Genomic DNA, 17,853 nt, shown 5'->3' on the forward strand with positions numbered 1-17,853 from the left:
AAATTCTTATTTACAAAGATGGTCTTGAAACAGTGGGTTAACTGCCTTGTTCAGGAGGAAAACAACATATTTTTACCATGTCAACTCAGGGATTTGATCCACCAACCATTACAGTTACTGGCCCAATGCTCTAACCACTAGGCTACCTGCCACCCAACATAATCAGCATACATTTCCTACATGCTAAAAATACTATACCCTTGAGCCAATGGCTGCATGGGGATGGGCGCAGTGTGTCATGATCGCACATTTTAGAGAAACAACAAATGTTGGTACATATAGTAGATGTCTTATATCGGCTGGAAGCTTAATTCTTAATATAACTGCACTGTTCAATTTACAGTAACTATTACTGTGAGAAAATGCCATGCTATTGTTTGAGGAGAGCTCCTAACAACAAAACACGTTTTTCACCACGATAGGTTTGATAAATTCACCTCTGAAGGTGAAATGCGTACTTCCATTCTGAAATCTTGCTCTGATTTATCATCCAGAGATAACATGAAGTGTCATTTTGTTAGATAAAAATCCTTTTTCATATCCTAAAAAGGTCCATATAGCATGCACGATCGATTTTGTTTTTCCACTCGTTCAATTTGCAAAGAAAGGAATCTGTGAAAGTCTTACGCTAAACGTTGTTTCAACCAGTCGAATCATGTTTGTATTTATTCCTCAAAGATGCTAGAACGTAACCAGACTTCACTATATCATTAGTAGTGTAGTATATCCTATAGTACACCAAATGTGGTCAGAGAGCGACATCTACATGTTCACTTGATTGACTGTAACTTTGTCAAATAAGCACCAATTGCGGTCAAACAAAGCTAACTAGATAGCCAATGAGCTGGGCTTTATGGGAGTATGGAAACCCCATATCTGTCGCAAAATGTTGCTGCTAACCTTGTGCAACAGCAAGCCTTTTCCTTTTGGACACAAATGATAAGAATATGCAGAATTATGAAGTTCTGAAAACTGAGTGTTTTGCAAATGCTGGACTTATAATATGGCTAGTAATACTGGGAAAGCTAAATCAAAGTCCAAGTATACAGATTTGACAATATTATTGCGGAAAAAAATGTAATATGAATGTAAATGTCTCCTTTACGATTTGCCCAAATGTACCTGGGTGACTTCACACTAAATGTCATGTAGTTTGCTCATACTTCAAGTTATCCATCTGAAACTTTGCACATATGCTGCTGCCATCTTGTGGACACCATCAGAATTAGAGTGATGGCCAGAGTGATAGCTAGATTTGGGACCTTTCTGTTGCATGTCAACGATGGTGGAAGAATTATTATTTTTAAATGGTTGTTTCTTTGTTTGTATTTTCTTCTACCAGATCTATTGTGTTATATTCTTCTACATTCCACAAACTGTAAAGTGTTCCCTTTCAAAATGGTACCAAGAATATGCATATCCTTGCTTCAGGGCCTGAGCTACAGGCAGTCAGATTTGGGAATGTCATTTTAGGTGAAAATTGAAAAAAAGGGGGCTGTCCCTAAGAAGTTTAAGATAAAGAGAGGAGAACAGACCTCATAAAGCCAGAGAATGTTGAGTTAGTTTCTGGAAAAAGGAACAACAGTAATGAGAATAATGATCGAGAATACTCAAATGCTAACTGAATTTAGAGCAATGGCGTAAACTTGCTTTCTCTTTGCTCTTTCAATGTGTAGGCCTAGAGTCAAACGTAGAACGAAATGTTCCACATTAATTTGCAAACAACTGTTACAATTGTATTATTTAAGTTAATTTGGGTACTAAGTTGTGGCTGATCACTTGATGGAATTGTAAACATTGAGCTTATCGTACTTCAGTAATACTGAAACTGAGTTCTAAAAAGAGATGAGTTGTTTGATATCCGTAGTTGCCTTTTGAGTACAATATAGGAGAAAGGAAGTCAATCTTAGTTTAGCATACTTCCGTTCCTTATTCTCTTTCAAGCTGGAGGCATAACAGAACTTGGAAGATTTCAAGTTCGGGAGTGCAATCGTTTGGACTCAAAATAAGAAGAGTCTTCAAGGGTTTGAAGTGGCTATTGATGCAGTCCCATTCTTCCATTATTCTACATGTCTTCTCAGACATCTAAGAAAGGCATCCAGAATTTGCCTAGGGCTATGCAATCTTCTTTTATATGACCATTCTAAAAAGTGCAACAATGTCACTACTCTAACAATGGCAATGGGAATAGAATGGAAAATGCCTAAATATCTTATAGAAAAAAGTATCTTCATACTTCATCAGAGAATGCAGCCAAACATAAAAAGGCTTAAGAGTGTTAAGAGCTCGGTTTGTTTCTAATGTTCTTAACCTTGTTGTCACTGACCCTCATCGTTGTCTCCATGTCATGCTCTCAACCTCTGACAGATTGTTTTCTCTCCCAACTGCAGCATTTATGCGTAATTGAACAATAATAGGATATTGATCCAACTATCATAACCCAATGTGTTCAACATTTAAACACAAAGCACACCCAGTTGGTTCTCAATACTGATTCAGTCTGAAGCTTAACACATTCCTTTGTCTGCAGAGCTTCCAGTTTGAGCACGACACACTGTGGTGAGAATACACAAAATAATGGGCATGACAATGCTCAGTAGTCTGGTTCGAGCATCCAAACATAAAATAGTTAATGTCGTCTAAGCTTCTGTCTTGTGATTTCACACTCCATCCTTGTGTTATATAGGCTACTCAGTTCACCATTGCCACAGAGAATGAAACAAAAATATAGCGCCATGCTAAGTGCTAAGTGCGACATGCATGATAGGCCTACAACATAGCATCAGGCATGCTACTGCATATATGGCAGAGCACTACACTACTGTATGTCATTTTTGGAGATGTGCTTATTTGCTCAGTAAGTCCCACAGCTCTCCCTGGGGAGTTATTGATTCCTGTGGGGCCACCGTTTCTCTGACCCTGGCCAGAGGACACTCCCTCAAAGGGGGGACACGTAGAGGAGCTTTCCCTCTGGGCCTCTTCATAAGGCTGCTTTGTTGTCTGTTGTCTTGGGTCGTTTTTCTCTCTGAGCTGGAGATTCCTCTGGCAGGACACAGCATGGCTGAGTGTCTTTGCCCTTTGGGCTGCAGTTAAGATTAATAGACAATTCTCTTCGTTCTCCACCTCTGGGGCATAGGACAGGAGCGGAGCCTTGTGCCACCGCGCTCCTCTCCTCCTACAGGTGCGCAACGCTAGCGGTGACAAATGGGAAAGGGCACACAGCCTTCCTCCATACACCACACAGCCTCCCTCCTTCCCTGGTAATGGATTCACCTCCATGCAATCATCACCCTCTATTAGGGCGTGAGACGGAATCGATAGTTTTCTAAATATAGCAGAATCGTTCATCATAATAGGACTTGCGTCCTCTTTTTTTCTCCTCCTCCACCTTCCATCCCTCATACGTTTCATCTTCTACAGAACGCATAAGATTCAGAACAATTGAGTCTCTATTTGTGATGTCCCCGGGGGAAAGATCTTGATGTAGGTGAGTTGATGTGGTATCAGTTTTACCGTTCTGACAAGCCTAGCTGTGCAGATACCTTAGCAAGGTACCAGATCTTAAGACATCAGAAGAGTCACCGTTCGCTCGCTAATCTTAATTGACGTGCGTTAATCTTCCCCGGGAACATAGATTTTTTTTATACACATTCAAAACAATATCCTGAACCACATGGTTTCTGTCTTAAACAAATGTGTCTGTTAGAGATAAGTTATTAGCTCCTCAGTACCAAAACAGTGTATATATAGATAAGCGTATTTTCAGGGATTTACTAATCAAAGGACACAGAATTGTTTTGGCTGATCAAAAAGTCGTATTTAAATATGCTTTTCTACCAAATTTATCTATACAGTACAAAATTCCAGCATTATCAAATATGTACCTTTCATCTTCTGTGTAGTTGTTTATATTGAAACGGTTGGTCTTTGAGGAGAAATTTGGCACGCCAATTTTGGCCGGAGTTTGCCAGTACACCATCATGTTTCTCAAGTGTTTTTATTATGGTTGTGTTTTACAATAGACTATATTTTCATCATATTTCATTATCCACAAGTGGTTCATAGAGTTAGGACGCTTCTGTGGATATTCTTGTGATCAGTTTGCCACATTGAAGGATTGTCAATCAGAGGACATTAGGAACTTAAGTTTTCTTCAAAAGTGTTTTTGAATACAGGCCCAGAACGTAATTTCAGTTGATAGACCAATTGGGGCCCATGTGATCTGGGCAGAGGGTAGGAGTGATGGAGGCTTGGTCTTTCTGCTGCCTCTGCATAGGGAGGCCAGGCACTGGCTGTTAAGACATGATTAATTGGGGCAATGAAACTCATTATGGAGATTAAGTAATAGTTACAGGAACGTTATTGATTGTTGTCCCTTAAATAACCTTAAAGTTACTTGTTTGTGTGTTTTCTGATCACGACAGAGGGCATCTGAAGACGTGCGGAATTCAAAAATAATATCGCCCTAAATCACTTAATATGAGATATGGTTGCTTGATATGAGATATGGTTGCTTGTTTTACCCAGACCTGACAAAGATCATTTGGTTCTACAAAAACGGTATACCGTATGCTGAGTATTTGAGGGTGTATGCCCTATTCAATTATTGTATTTTTGCTTCTGTTGTTAAAATATGTGCTTGCTGACTTTTTATTTGACATTATCAGCTCCCTGATATCACTTTTGACCATATGCTTGTATGTCCTAATATGTAAAACGTGCATACGCTCCTCATACACATTTACTTGAAAAATCTACTTGTTGAACCATGAGTCATGTATGTAATGGAATTGCCCATTCTCCTGATCTCTCTCCAATCACGAAATAAATATATTTTCATACTTTCTTTCCATTATTCATTCTCCATCTTCTGGTACCCAAATCCCCTCTATAAATCCTCTTAGAACTGAAGAACATCCCTCACAGCTTTTGTACCACTTACATTGGTGATATCACCCTCAACCTTTCACTGATACATTAATCTTGCGTGTTTAAGACTGTTGATGCGATTTTGAGGAATTTAATTACAGTATCTTTTAACTATCTTCAAGTATCTTTCCTCAAATTTATACAGCATTAGTGAATTCTTGATGTTACATTTGAAGTCATGCTAAAATGAATACCACATTGGACTTTCCAGGCCAGTTGACCTTTTCTTAATGAGCAGCACAAGACAGCAGGGTAATCTCTTGTTAATATGCAAAAACATCAAGGGCTTCCCGAGTCTCAGCTGATTGGAACAATTAACCTGTGCGTAAAAGCTGCCCTGCTGTGAGCAGCGATCACCAGGTGAGGTCATTCTTTGCTGGAGGGAACATGTGCCAAGTGCTGTATAGGCTCTAGACTAGAGGATACTCAATTTAGGGAAAATGTATTTTTCCTCAATGCAGAATTCCACCTGAAATTACTATCTAAAAACATTTCCAAGTACATTCCAATACTCAAAGACTTTCTGTATCCCAAACATTCTACTTTTGATCCATCAATGATTTTTTCAACTTAAAGGTAAAGGTTGTAATGTTAAGTATTTCCATCACTCCTTTTGCATACGGTGTTTATCAAGGTCAATGCTTGGTTATAATGGCCCCACATATTAATTCGATTTAGAAAATAACTCATCTAAAAGGCCAACTGGACATCGGTTTCAGAACAGCACACCCCTTGTGGCAACAACAGAATCAACATCACCACATAGCTCCCGTGTATAATGCCACGAGCAGCCTAACCTGTATTTATAATGTTCAAGTAGCTCATAGTTCATTTGTCAAGTCAGCAGAGAAACTGGGCAAGGACAAGTGTAGGTAATCAAAGCTCACTGCGGTCACACTGTAGATCAAAAATCTAGGAAAAAACGAGTACTCAGTTCTTCCACAGACTCGATGTAAAATACCTTTATCTGTCTGTAACTGTACATGTTTATGTATACAGTATACTGTGGTCACACATTAAATATTGTGCTCACACCGTGCAAAAATCTGGTGAAGAAATTAGATATATTTGACCGTAAAACTTGTAGGACACATTGCTAGCTAAATATATATATTTTTAGCTCCAGGCAATACTGTGTAAATTACTGAGCCACTTCAGAACTCATCCATCCATAGAAATGAATTATGGGTGAGACTAAGCAATGTTAAGGCAGGAATTGTGTTTAGACTAGTAAATGAGGGAAACAGTGTAAATATAACTGGATAGATCTAGTGTGTATATCATGAAGGGCATTTTAACTCTCACTACCACCTCTAATATTTTCCATTAAGAGATGGACATGATGTCTAGTATTTTCACTTGATACGAGCCAGAACTTGCAATATGACTCCTCACGAGGAGGGATATGTCTAACTGGCAAATCCACAGTTGAATAAATATACAGCTAGTGATATACGGTTAGATATCAGAGGCCATCAGTTCAGGTCGAACTCCCTCCACCACTCTTCCATCAGGGCCGCGGGAAGTTAGACGAGACGGGCCAGTGGATCAGCACCTGCTCCTACCATGGGTGAGGGGTGTAAACCTGTCACTCACTTAACCTCCAAGTCCCTATGGTAAACTGCAGATCTTCTGCTACTTTCACATTTATTTAACCAGGTAGGCCAGTTGACAACAAGTTCTCATTTACACCCGCAACCTGGCCAAAATAAAGCAAAGTAGTGCGACAAAAACAACAACACGGAGTTACACATAAACAAACGTACAGTCAATAACACAAAAGAAAATAAAAATAGAAAAATCTATGTACAGTGTGTGCAAATGTAGAAGAGTAGGGAGGTAGGCAATAAATAGGCCCTAGAGAATAATTACAATTTAGTATTAATACTAGGGTGATAGATGTGCAGATGATGATGTGCAAGTAGATATACTAGGGAGCAAAAGAGCAAGAGGGTAGGTAATAATATGAGGATAAGGTCAGGTGTGCTATTTATAGATTGACTGTGTACAGGTACAGTGATGGGTAAGCTGCTCGGAAAGCTGATGCTCTTCTTGTAACTAGGGGGCAGTATTTTCATTTTTGGAAAAATAACGTTCCCAAAGTAAACGGGATATTTTGTCAGGACAAGATGCTAGAATATGCATATAATTGACAGCTTAGGATAGAAAACACTCTAAAGTTTCCAAAACTGTAAAAATATTGTCTGTGAATATAACAGAACTGATATTGCAGGCGAAAGCCTGAGAAAAATCCAATCCGGAAGTGACTCATGTTTTGAAAGCTCTCCGTTTCAATGGGTCCCTATTGAGCAGTGAATGGGCTATCAACCAGATTACTTTTTCTATGTATTCCCCAAGGTGTCTACAGCATTGTGACGTAGTTGTACGCCTTTATGTTGAAGAATAAGCGTAAGCAGCTACATTGTGTAAGTGGTCACCTGATGGCTCTCAGAGTGATTCTTGCGTAAAATACAGAGGTAGCCATTTTTCCTCTCGCTCCTACTGAAAAACCAATTGTCCCGGTGGATATATTATCGAATAGATATTTGAAAAACACGTTGAGGATGGATTAGAAACAACGTTTGCCATGTTTCTGTCGATATTATGGAGCTAATTTTGAATATTTTTCGGCGTTGTCGTGACCGCAATTTCCGGTCGATTTCTCGGCCAAACATGAAGAACAAACGGAGCTATTTCGCCTACAAAAATAATATTTTTGGAAAAAGGGAACATTTGCTATCTAACTGGGAGTCTCGTGAGTGAAAACATCCAAAGCTCATCAAAGGTAAACAATTTAATTTGATTGCTTTTCTGATTTTCGTGACCAAGTTACCTGCTGCTAGCTGGACTATCGATAAACTTACACAAATGCTTGTCTTGCTTTGGCTGTAAAGCATATTTAGAAAATCTGAGATGACAGGGTGATTAACAAAAGGCTAAGCTGTGTTTCAATATATTTTACTTGTGATTTTCATGAATAGGAATATTTTCTAGTAATATTTAAGTCCGTTGGGTTATGCTAATTAGTGTCAGTCGATGATTACGCTCCCGGATCCGGGATGGGTAGTATCAAGAGGTTTTAAAGTTAGACAGGGAGATATAAGACTCAAGCTTCAGAGATTTTTGCAATTTGTTCCAGTCATTGGAAGCAGAGAACTATAAGGAAAGGCGGCCAAAGGAAGTGTTGGCTTTGGGGATGACCAGCGCAATATACCTGCTTGAGCACATGCTACAGGTGGGTGTTGCTATGTTGACCAGTGAACTGAGATAAGGCGGGGCTTTACCTAACAAAGACTTATAGATGACCTGGAGCCAGTGGGTTTGGTGATGGATATGTAGTGAGGGCCAGACAAAGGGAGCATACAGGTCTTAGTGGTGGGTAGTATATGGGTTTTGGTGATAAAACGGATGGCACTGTGATAGACTACATCCAGTTTGCTGGGTATAGTGTTGGGGGCTATTTTGTAAATGACATCGCCGATGTCAATGATTGGTAGGATAGTCAGTTGTACTAGGGTATGTTTGGCAGCATGAGTGAAGGATACTTTTATGCGAAATAGGAAGCCGATTCTGGATTTAATTTTGGATTGGAGATGCTTAATGTGAGTCTGGAAGGAGAGTTTACAGTCTAACCAGACACCTAGGTATTTGTAGTTGTCCACATATTCTAAGTCAGAACAGTCCAGAGTAGTGATGTTGGACGGGCGGGCAGGTGCAGGCAGCGATCGGTTGAAGAGCATGCATTTAGTTTTACTTGTATTTAAGAGCAATTGGAGGCCACGGAAGGCGAGTTGTAAGGCACTGAAGCTCGTCTGGAGGGTTGTTAACACAGTGTCCAGAAAAGGGCCAGATGTATACAGAATGGTGTCGTCTGCGTAGAGGTGGATCAGAGATTCACCAGCAGCAAGAGCGACATCATTGATGTATACAGAGAAGAGAGTCGGTCCAAGAATTAAACCCTGTGGCACCCCCATAGAGACTGCCAGATGTCCGGACAACAGGCCCTCCGATTTGACACACTGAACTCTATCAGAGAAGTAGTTGGTGAACCAGGCGAGGCAATCATTTGAGAAACGAAGGCTATCGAGTCTGCCGATGAGGATGTGGTGATTGACAGAGTCGAAAGTCTTGGCCAGGTCAATGAATACGGCTGCACAGTATTGTTTCTTATCGATGGCGGTTAAGATATCGTTTAGGACCTTGAGCGTGGCTGAGATGCACCCATGACCAGCTCTGAATCCAGATTGCATAGCGCAGAAGGTGCAGTGGGATTCGAAATGGTCAGTAATCTATTTGTTGACTTGGCTTTTGAAGACCTCAGAAAGGCAAGGTAGGATAGATATAGGTCTGTAGGAGTTTGGGTCAAGAGTGTCCCCCCCTTTGAAGAGGGGGATGACCGCAGCTGCTTTCCAATCTTTGGGAATCTCAGATGACACGAAAGAGAGGTTGAACAGGCTAGTAATAGGGGTTGCAAAAATTTCTGCAGATAATTTTAGAAAGAAAGGGTCTAGATTGTCTAGCCCGGCTGATTTGTAGGGGTCCAGATTTTGCAGCTCTTTCAGAACATCAGCTGACTGGATTTGGGAGAAGGGAAAATGGGGAAGGCTTGGGCGACTTGCTGTGGGGGGTGCAGTGCTGTTGACAGGGGTAGGGGTAGCCAGATGGAAAGCATGGCCTGCCGTAGAAAAATGCTTCTTGAAATGATCTATTATTGTAGATTTATCGGTGGTGACAGTGTTTCCTATCCTCAGTGCAGTGGGCAGCATGGAGGAGGTGCTCTTATTCTCCATGGACTTCACATTGTCCCAGAACTTTTTTGAGTTTGTGCTACAGGAAGCAAATTTCTGTTTGAAAAAGCTAGCCTTAGCTTTCCTAACTGACTGATTATATTGGTTCCTGACTTCCCTGAAAAGTTGCATATCGTGGGGGCTATTCGATGCTAATGCAGAATGCCACAGGATGTTTTTGTGCTGGTCAAGGGCAGTCAAGTCTGGAGTGAACCAAGTGCCATATCTGTTCTTAGTTCTACATTTTTTGAATGGGTCATGCTTATTTAAGATGGAGAGGAAAGCACTTTTGAAGAGCAACAAGGCATCCTCTACTGATGGGATGAGGTCAATATCCTTCCAGGATACCCGGGCCAGGTCGATTAGAAAGGCCTTCTCACTGAAGTGTTTTAGGAAGTGTTTGACAGTGATGAGGGGTGGTCGTTTGACCCCGGACCCATTACGAACGCTGGCAATGACGCAGTGATCGCTGAGATCCTTGTTAAAGACAGCAGAGGTGTATTTAGAGGGCAGGTTGGTCAGGATGATATCTAAGAGGGCGCCCTTGGTTACGGATTTAGGGTTGTACCTGGTAGGTTCCTTGATGATTTGTGTGAGATTGAGGTCATCTAGCTTAGATTGTAGATTGGCCGGGGTGTTAAGCATGTCCCAGTTTAGGTCACCTAACAATTCAAACTCTGTAAATAGATTGGGGGGCGATAAATTCTCATATGGTGTCCAGGGCACAACTGGGGGCAGAGGGGGAGACTTGTTTCTGGAAAGTTGGATTTTTAGAAGTAGAAGCTTGAATTGTTTGGGAACAGACCTGGATAGTATGACAGAGCTCTGCAGGCTATCCCCGCAGTAGATTACAAATCCGCCCACTTTGGCAGTTCTATCTTGTCGGAAAATGTTATAGTTAGGGATGGAAATTTGTGGATTTTTGGTGGCCTTCCTAAGCCAGGATTCAGACACGGCTAGGACATCCGGGTTGGCGGAGTGGGCTAAAGCATTGAATAAAACCAAACTTAGGGAGTAGGCTTCTAATGTTAACATGCATGAAACCAATGCTTTTACGGTTACAGCAGTCAACAAATGAGAGCGCCTGGGGAATGGGAGTGATGCTGGGGGCTGCAGGGCCTAGGATAACCTCTGCAACACCAGATGAACAAAGGAGGAGTATGATAAGATTACGGCTAAAGGCTAAAAGAACTGTTCGTCTAGAGCGTTCGGGAACAGAGAGTAAAAGAAGCAGGTTTCTGGGCGCAGGAGAATAGATTCAAAGCATAATGTACAGACAAGGGTATGGTAGGATGTGGGTACAGTGGAGGTAAGCCTAGTGATGATGAGAGGGGTTTTGTCTCTAGAGGCACCATTTGAGACATGTGCTGTAACCGCATGTGTGGGGGTTGGAACATAAGGGCTAGCTAAGGCATAAAGTGCAGGGCTGGAGGCTCTGAAGTGAAATAATTCTATTTTTATTTTTCCTTTATTTATCTAGGTAAGTCAGTTAAAGAACACATTCTTATTTTCAATGATGGCCTAGGAACAGTGGGTTAACTGCCTGTTCAGGGGCAGAAAGACAGATTTGTACCTTGTCAGCTCGGGGATTCTTCCGGTTACTAGTCCAACGCTCTAACCACTAGCCTACCCTGCCGCCCCAAATAAGACAAAAAATGACAAACCAAAACAGCAATAGACAAGGCGTATTGACATTAGGGAGAAGCATGTGTGGCCGAGTGATCATAGGGTCCAGTGAGTAGCTAGGCGAGCTGGAGGCACGGCGGTTCAGACAGCTAGCAGGTCGGGGCAAGCAGCAGGCTAGCAGATGGGCCTCAGGGGAACATCGCAATGGGAGAGTCTGTTGAAACCCCCTCAAATGGTTACATCGGCAGACCAGTCGTGATGGATCGGCTAGACTCCGTGTCGGCAGCAAAGGTTCCAGGCCAATTGGCAGAAGAGGTATTGAAGCCCAGGAATTATCTGATGAAATTCTTCAGCTAGCTGGGAGAAGGGCCTAGCTCCAGGCTAGCTCCAGGCTAACTGGTGCTTGCTTCAGAACAGAAACCCCCTTGGATGGTAACGTCGGTAGACTAGTCGTGATGGAACGGCAGAGCTCTGCGTTGGCAGTAAAGGGTCCAGGCCAATTGACAAAAGAGGTAATTGAAGCCCAGGGATTTCTTGATGGAATCTCTTCGGATAGCCAGGAGAAACGCCTAGTTCGAGGCTAGCTCCAGGCTAACTGGTGCTTGCTTCGGGACAGAGACGTTAGACAGGAGTAGCCACCCAGATAGCAGCTAACTAGCTGCGATTATCCAGAGTAGGTTCAGAGCTTGCGGTAGGAATCCGTGTGTGGTAGAGAAAAGCAGTCCGATATGCTCTGTGTAGATATCGCGCTGTGCAGGCTGGCAGGAGTTTCCTGGGCTGACACTGACTACTAGCTAGTAGCTAATTAGCTGGGTAGCTTCTGAAGGGGGTTCCGGTTCAAAAGTCTAAAAATAGCAGATCCATACCACATTGGGTGAGGCGGGTTGCAGGAGAGTATGTTCCGTCCGTAGATGGAAAATGAGATTTTAAAAAATTACACAAATATATACGAAATATATAAGAACAAAAACAATATATACAAGGGATGGGACAAGACAATCAAACCAGACATCCCCACTTCTACGCCATCTTGGACAATTATAATTACTAGAACATTAGAAGCTAAGACGTCAACCTTTATGGTTTCCTTATTAGGACAGCCTCAGACTCAGGAGTTGGAGTCGTTCTGACTCTGATACCAAATTCTTGTGACTCTGAGGATGTCCTAATATGGACACCTTATTCTGTGCAAGAGTAAAAACTAATTTAGAGTGATGGCAGTGGCTTATGGCAGTGGCTGACGTTGGATGGCTTGCCTGTTGGATGGCTTGCCTGTCGTCGGCCTGTCGTTAGCATGTTTTTCACGTCCTTGAATAAAATACCCCTGTTCTTAACATGCTCATAATGCTACGCTCAGTGTGTTGCGCTTGGCGCTGGCATGGGGCGTTGTGAGCATGTCAGTGTGATAAGAGAATAGCAGGGTGCATGTTCACATACCTTATCATGCATTGCCAGGAGAGCCTTACGCCTGACTTTAACAATGCTACAACCGCAAAGACTACGACCACAAAAAAATGAACACGGTACAGGGGTGGGGGAGGTGTGTGTGTTCCAAATAGGTAAATTGTTACTATGTATTGAATTGCGCCTGTTTATTTCTGTTGGAGATAGACTTGACAGTGAGGTATTGGGGCAATGATTAAGGCTTGTGAGCTTAGTCTTGCTCCATGTTGTGTTCACACCTACACGTGCACACACACATGCACATGTACATGCCTCAGCACATGTGTACAATAAAAAAACACACACACACACACACACACAAAATCCCATCCATACAGTTACGAAAACAGACAGACGGCAAGAAGGTGGACAGCTTAAATTCTAAATGCAAGCAATGTATGTAAAGCATGTATTGGATCCAGTTTAGATGCACACCCTGGCATGATTTTCAATTAAATGTATCTCATTTAGAGTATGGTTGAAGTCCCGTTTCTACCCCTTCACTTAAGCATGGCCCCTAAAGCCCAATACCTTTGTCCCTGTAGGCCTACCTGCAGGGAAAATATCGGTGGTGACTCAACAGCGAAGGATTGAACTCTAGGGTGTTTAGTCTGGCACACAGAAACAGCGTTCCAATATCACTGATCTACAGGTGGGTTGGCGTCACATGGACATGCCTGTAGCTTGCTAGACACAGATAAGCAGATTCATTGACATTGGGGAGACTGGCATTGCTTCATTTTCAGATCTATTACACCTTATTGATTTGTGCCTCCAAGCTACAGCTTGGTTTCTAAAATCCCCAACACAAATAAGGCAGTGACTCCATGAACTCTGAATAAATCCAAGCTCAGGCTAAACATTCCCCTTGTGAATTCTCCTTCTTATCAACACCATCATTTGTAAGTATTTTAGGTTTGTAATTAAACTCCTCCTGGTGCAGTATCCCTATTAAAACAACTTTTGATCACCCAGTGGCTTGATATATGGAGTGGGTGGTTGCAGCAAGCGAGCAAATGTGAAATTTTGTCTCCAATCCACAGATGAAACGTTCAACAACATCAAGGAGTCACATTCCTTTATGCTCACCATCTCTACTTATTTCAATAAATATCCAGAGGAAACTTGTCAATTGATTAAAATGTCTTTCCTGCCATTCAAAATGCATTTCCTTTTTAAATATACTTTCGGTTTTACCCGAAACAAAGAATATGTCTAGCATGAAATTAAAACAATGGGGTTTGCAGATGCATTAATGGAACTTCTAGTGACAAATATGAACAATAGACATGGGCCATACATGTTTATTTATTTTATCTTTATTTAACTAGGCAAGTCAGTTAAGAATAAATTCTTATTTTCAATGATGGCCTAGGAACAGTGGGTTAACTGCCTTGTTCAGGGGCATAATGACAGATTTTTACCTTGTCAGCTCGGGGATTTGATCTTGCAACCTTTTGGTTACTAATCCAACACTCTAACCATTACATCAAGTAATATAGTCATGTGTTGTACTTTGAACTGTTAATGCTGGTACTTCGTGCCTAACCCTAATGGTGAACCCAAAACACAGACCTGATGCATCCGAGTTGGACTGTCTCTGTACTTCGTCCTCCTCTTCCCTCGCACTTTTCACTCAAGCTGTAATCAGTCAAAGGCCTGACAGTGTCTCTCTGTTTTCAGGGCCACGCGGGTCTTTGTCAGTCCAGATCTCTGGCGTCAGACAAGCCTGTATTGGATGCCGCCGCATCCCAGTCATTACTTCCACCTGTGTGACGACAGGCCGTCTTATCTGATCTGGTGTTATGAGACTAGCTGAGCTGGTGATTAATAGACACAGGGCCGTGTCTGGGGCTGCCTGGAGCTCTGGCTGGGTATGACACAGAGAGGGAGGAAGAGATTGAAGAGCACATTATGAAACAGGAAGATGTGTGTATTATCACAGTAATTCAGTGTATAAGAGGGCATTTGTAGGTGACAGACAAACAAATGATAAGGACTAAAGACTGGAGACAGACTCATGATTGATAATTTTGTGTAACCATATTGTGAAACAAAACACAATCAAGCATGCACACAATCGAGCATGCACATGTGCACATATACACACACGCATGCACGCTCACACACACCCTTTCTCAATCTCTCGCTCTTGCTGCTCTTAAAAAAGCATGAGTGACAATGTTGCCTCTTTCTTCCCCGGCTGTTTCAAATTGAACGAGAGATAAGAAATATATTTAGGGGACTCTTATCAAACTCATCTATTTACTGCTGGCTAATTCTTATTTTCTCTCTTGCAAGACAAAGACAATTTTTGTTCCATCTATTTTCAGACCTCTAAAGAGAAGGGATATTTATCCCCTTGCTCTCCATTTTTCTCTCTCCTCATCAAGCTTGTTGTACACTATATAGCCACTGTTCCTAGGCCGTCATTGAAAATAAGAATTTGTTCTTAACTGACTTGCCTAGTTAAATAAAAGGTTAAAAAAAAATATATATAAAAAAATATCATCAAACTAAAAAAAATAATAAATTGTGGACCTGAACAGGCCATTCCAACCTAGGCTTATGAACAGTTAGAACAGTGAAGGGTGAGCTCTATTAGACTTATATATATGCTTCCAGCCTGAAAGTTCCCTTTTCACTGTTTACCCGTTTCACTGTTTACCCGTTTCACTGTTTACTGTGGATGAAAGTCTTTCCTATTGTCCATAGTCTAGATGGGGCCCAGGATAGACTGTCATCCATAGCTACTGCTAACATGAGCTAACTTTAGCCACTGCTAAGCATAAAACAATGGGAGTGATAAGCCAAGATCACCATGTAAGAGCTGGCTGTGTTGAATAGGTAGTCGTCCAGTGTTATTACCATAAATTAGTTGATAATGCTGGCTATGTTGAAACTGGCTCAAACATCAGTCTATATCCCACCAGCCCACATTAGCTCTCTTATAATTGTGACACTATGGCATATGCCATTTAGCCCTGTATTTAACCTGGTTTGATCTCATAACAGTGTCAGTCTTAAATCCAGATTTACCCATGCATTGTGTAAGACCCACCTCAAATCATCCAGACCTCAAATCACTTTTTATTTATTTTTATTTTCTGAATCACAGTTTGACTTCACTTTATCTACCTCCCTTTTTCAGACATTCTGCCTGGGAATGTCATTTTTATATCTGGCTATAAGATTAGACTGAGAAGCCAGGTATTATGAAAGGCTTTACAATCAAGAAGCCGAAGCGATAGGAAATATGACATGCTCAGGAAGAACATCATGTCGCATTTGATTTCTTTAGCTTTGTCGACATATTTCTGAATGCGATCTCACATCAAAAGAGAGAGTGATTCGAAACATATTGCTTTTGAATTAGTTCTGCATTCTCCAATGCCGTCAATACACTGTCATACATAACCAAAGTGCATCTGTAAGCAAATTAGTTGCATTGTTTGCATTGGCAAACTTGCAGAGGGCAGACAAAGATAATAAAGCACTCCACAAAAAGCCATCCTCAGCTCCACTGTCCATATACTATATGTGAGTTCTGCATTGTCACCACCAGTGCTCTGTCTTCATTTAAACAGGACAGGTACAGAGATAGAATGCATTTCCATTTATAAAACATTTCCATGTTAAATAAATCAATCTACACCTCCATTGTCTGTCCATGAGTACTTTCTAATACTGTAATTTCTCAGGTAAGTTGGTGATCTGGGCTTGGTATTGTAGTATCTTTCACAATAAGAGCCGCTTAGTGTTCACGGAAAATGCATACATTAACATCCTGTAATACTTACAGTGCTTCAGCATTAAGCCTAGCTTTCATTACATTATAACATCAGTCATATTCCACTGCATTCGGCTTCCAATGGGATTTAATGAGACCCGAATCATCATATGTGTGTTACAGCTGTGTTTTGTTTGTATATCCTTGCCCAGGTCATCTGTTTGCAGTTCTTGTCCTGTGGGATGACAAAGTGGCTGGCTTACAATGCAGAATTTCAGAATTTTCTCCAACGTTCCTCCGATTTTTAAAGGAGAGATCTCTTTCTCTGTTATGGAGCTGCTATGGCGTTGTGTCCTTGAGGCTCGATCCATCTCTCCTCTCCTCCGATGCCTTTCCCCTGCTCTGTCCCCCAATCCCTCTCGATCGCAGCGGGCGGATTTTCTAATATCCATTACTTCCACAAGGGTCAGTGCAATCCCACTGGGTCCGCCAAAGACTTGGCAGGTGCCAATAAAGGCCTCTCTCCAGACACTGTAATAACTTAACAAATCCCTCTATGACCCAGAATCCCCTTCACCAGCATTCATCCACTATTTTCCATAAAGCCATTAAAATCTACCTCGTGTCATTTTGGGAGTCTGGAGTCAGGGGTCGCAATGCACTGCTACTTTTTCTTTATATGAAAGGGGTCCGAGGGTAAACTATAAATAGAAAATAGTGGAGGATCACGTTCCTAACCAGCTGTTGGTATACTGCTGGAGCTGATTCCATTGATGTATCTTAGAGCATGTGTCAGTATGTGTTCAATTCAGCAAGACAAGGCCGGCTTAGCAGTTTCGGGTGTCCGTTTCTCTCTCTCTCTCTTTCTTTCTCTCCCTCTGATTGTCTTTTATCCCTTCCACCTTTCCCTTTCTCTTCCTTTCACGCAAAGACGGTAGTTTTGATTGTGCTTCCCGGAGCTCTGATCCGACAATGATACCCGCCTCGCTGGGTATCTGACCCCCTCCCCGCTCCCTGCGTTCAACCTGCCAATCACGCTTTAGCCTCATCCAAGTGGCAATAGTGTTAATGATTAATTTCCCTTGTAATCCCTGCTCAGGCTGATACGCACATGATGGGTGTCGTTATTTGTGGCTGTTCTTCATTGTTTGCTGTGTTAATTTAAGCCTCTGCGATCCATCCGTTGAGCCTCTCCGAGCAGAGAAAAAACCCAAAGGCATGGGCTGGGGTAATAGATTAGCACTCGCTAGCTGCACAATGGAGACCAAAACATTGGGGGGTGATTAATACTGTTATAAGAGGGCCATCAGTTTTAAAGAGTTGGAGAAAAATGAGCTC

Source organism: Oncorhynchus clarkii, chromosome 2 (assembly GCF_045791955.1).
Source record: "Oncorhynchus clarkii lewisi isolate Uvic-CL-2024 chromosome 2, UVic_Ocla_1.0, whole genome shotgun sequence".
Lineage (NCBI taxonomy): Eukaryota > Metazoa > Chordata > Actinopteri > Salmoniformes > Salmonidae > Oncorhynchus > Oncorhynchus clarkii.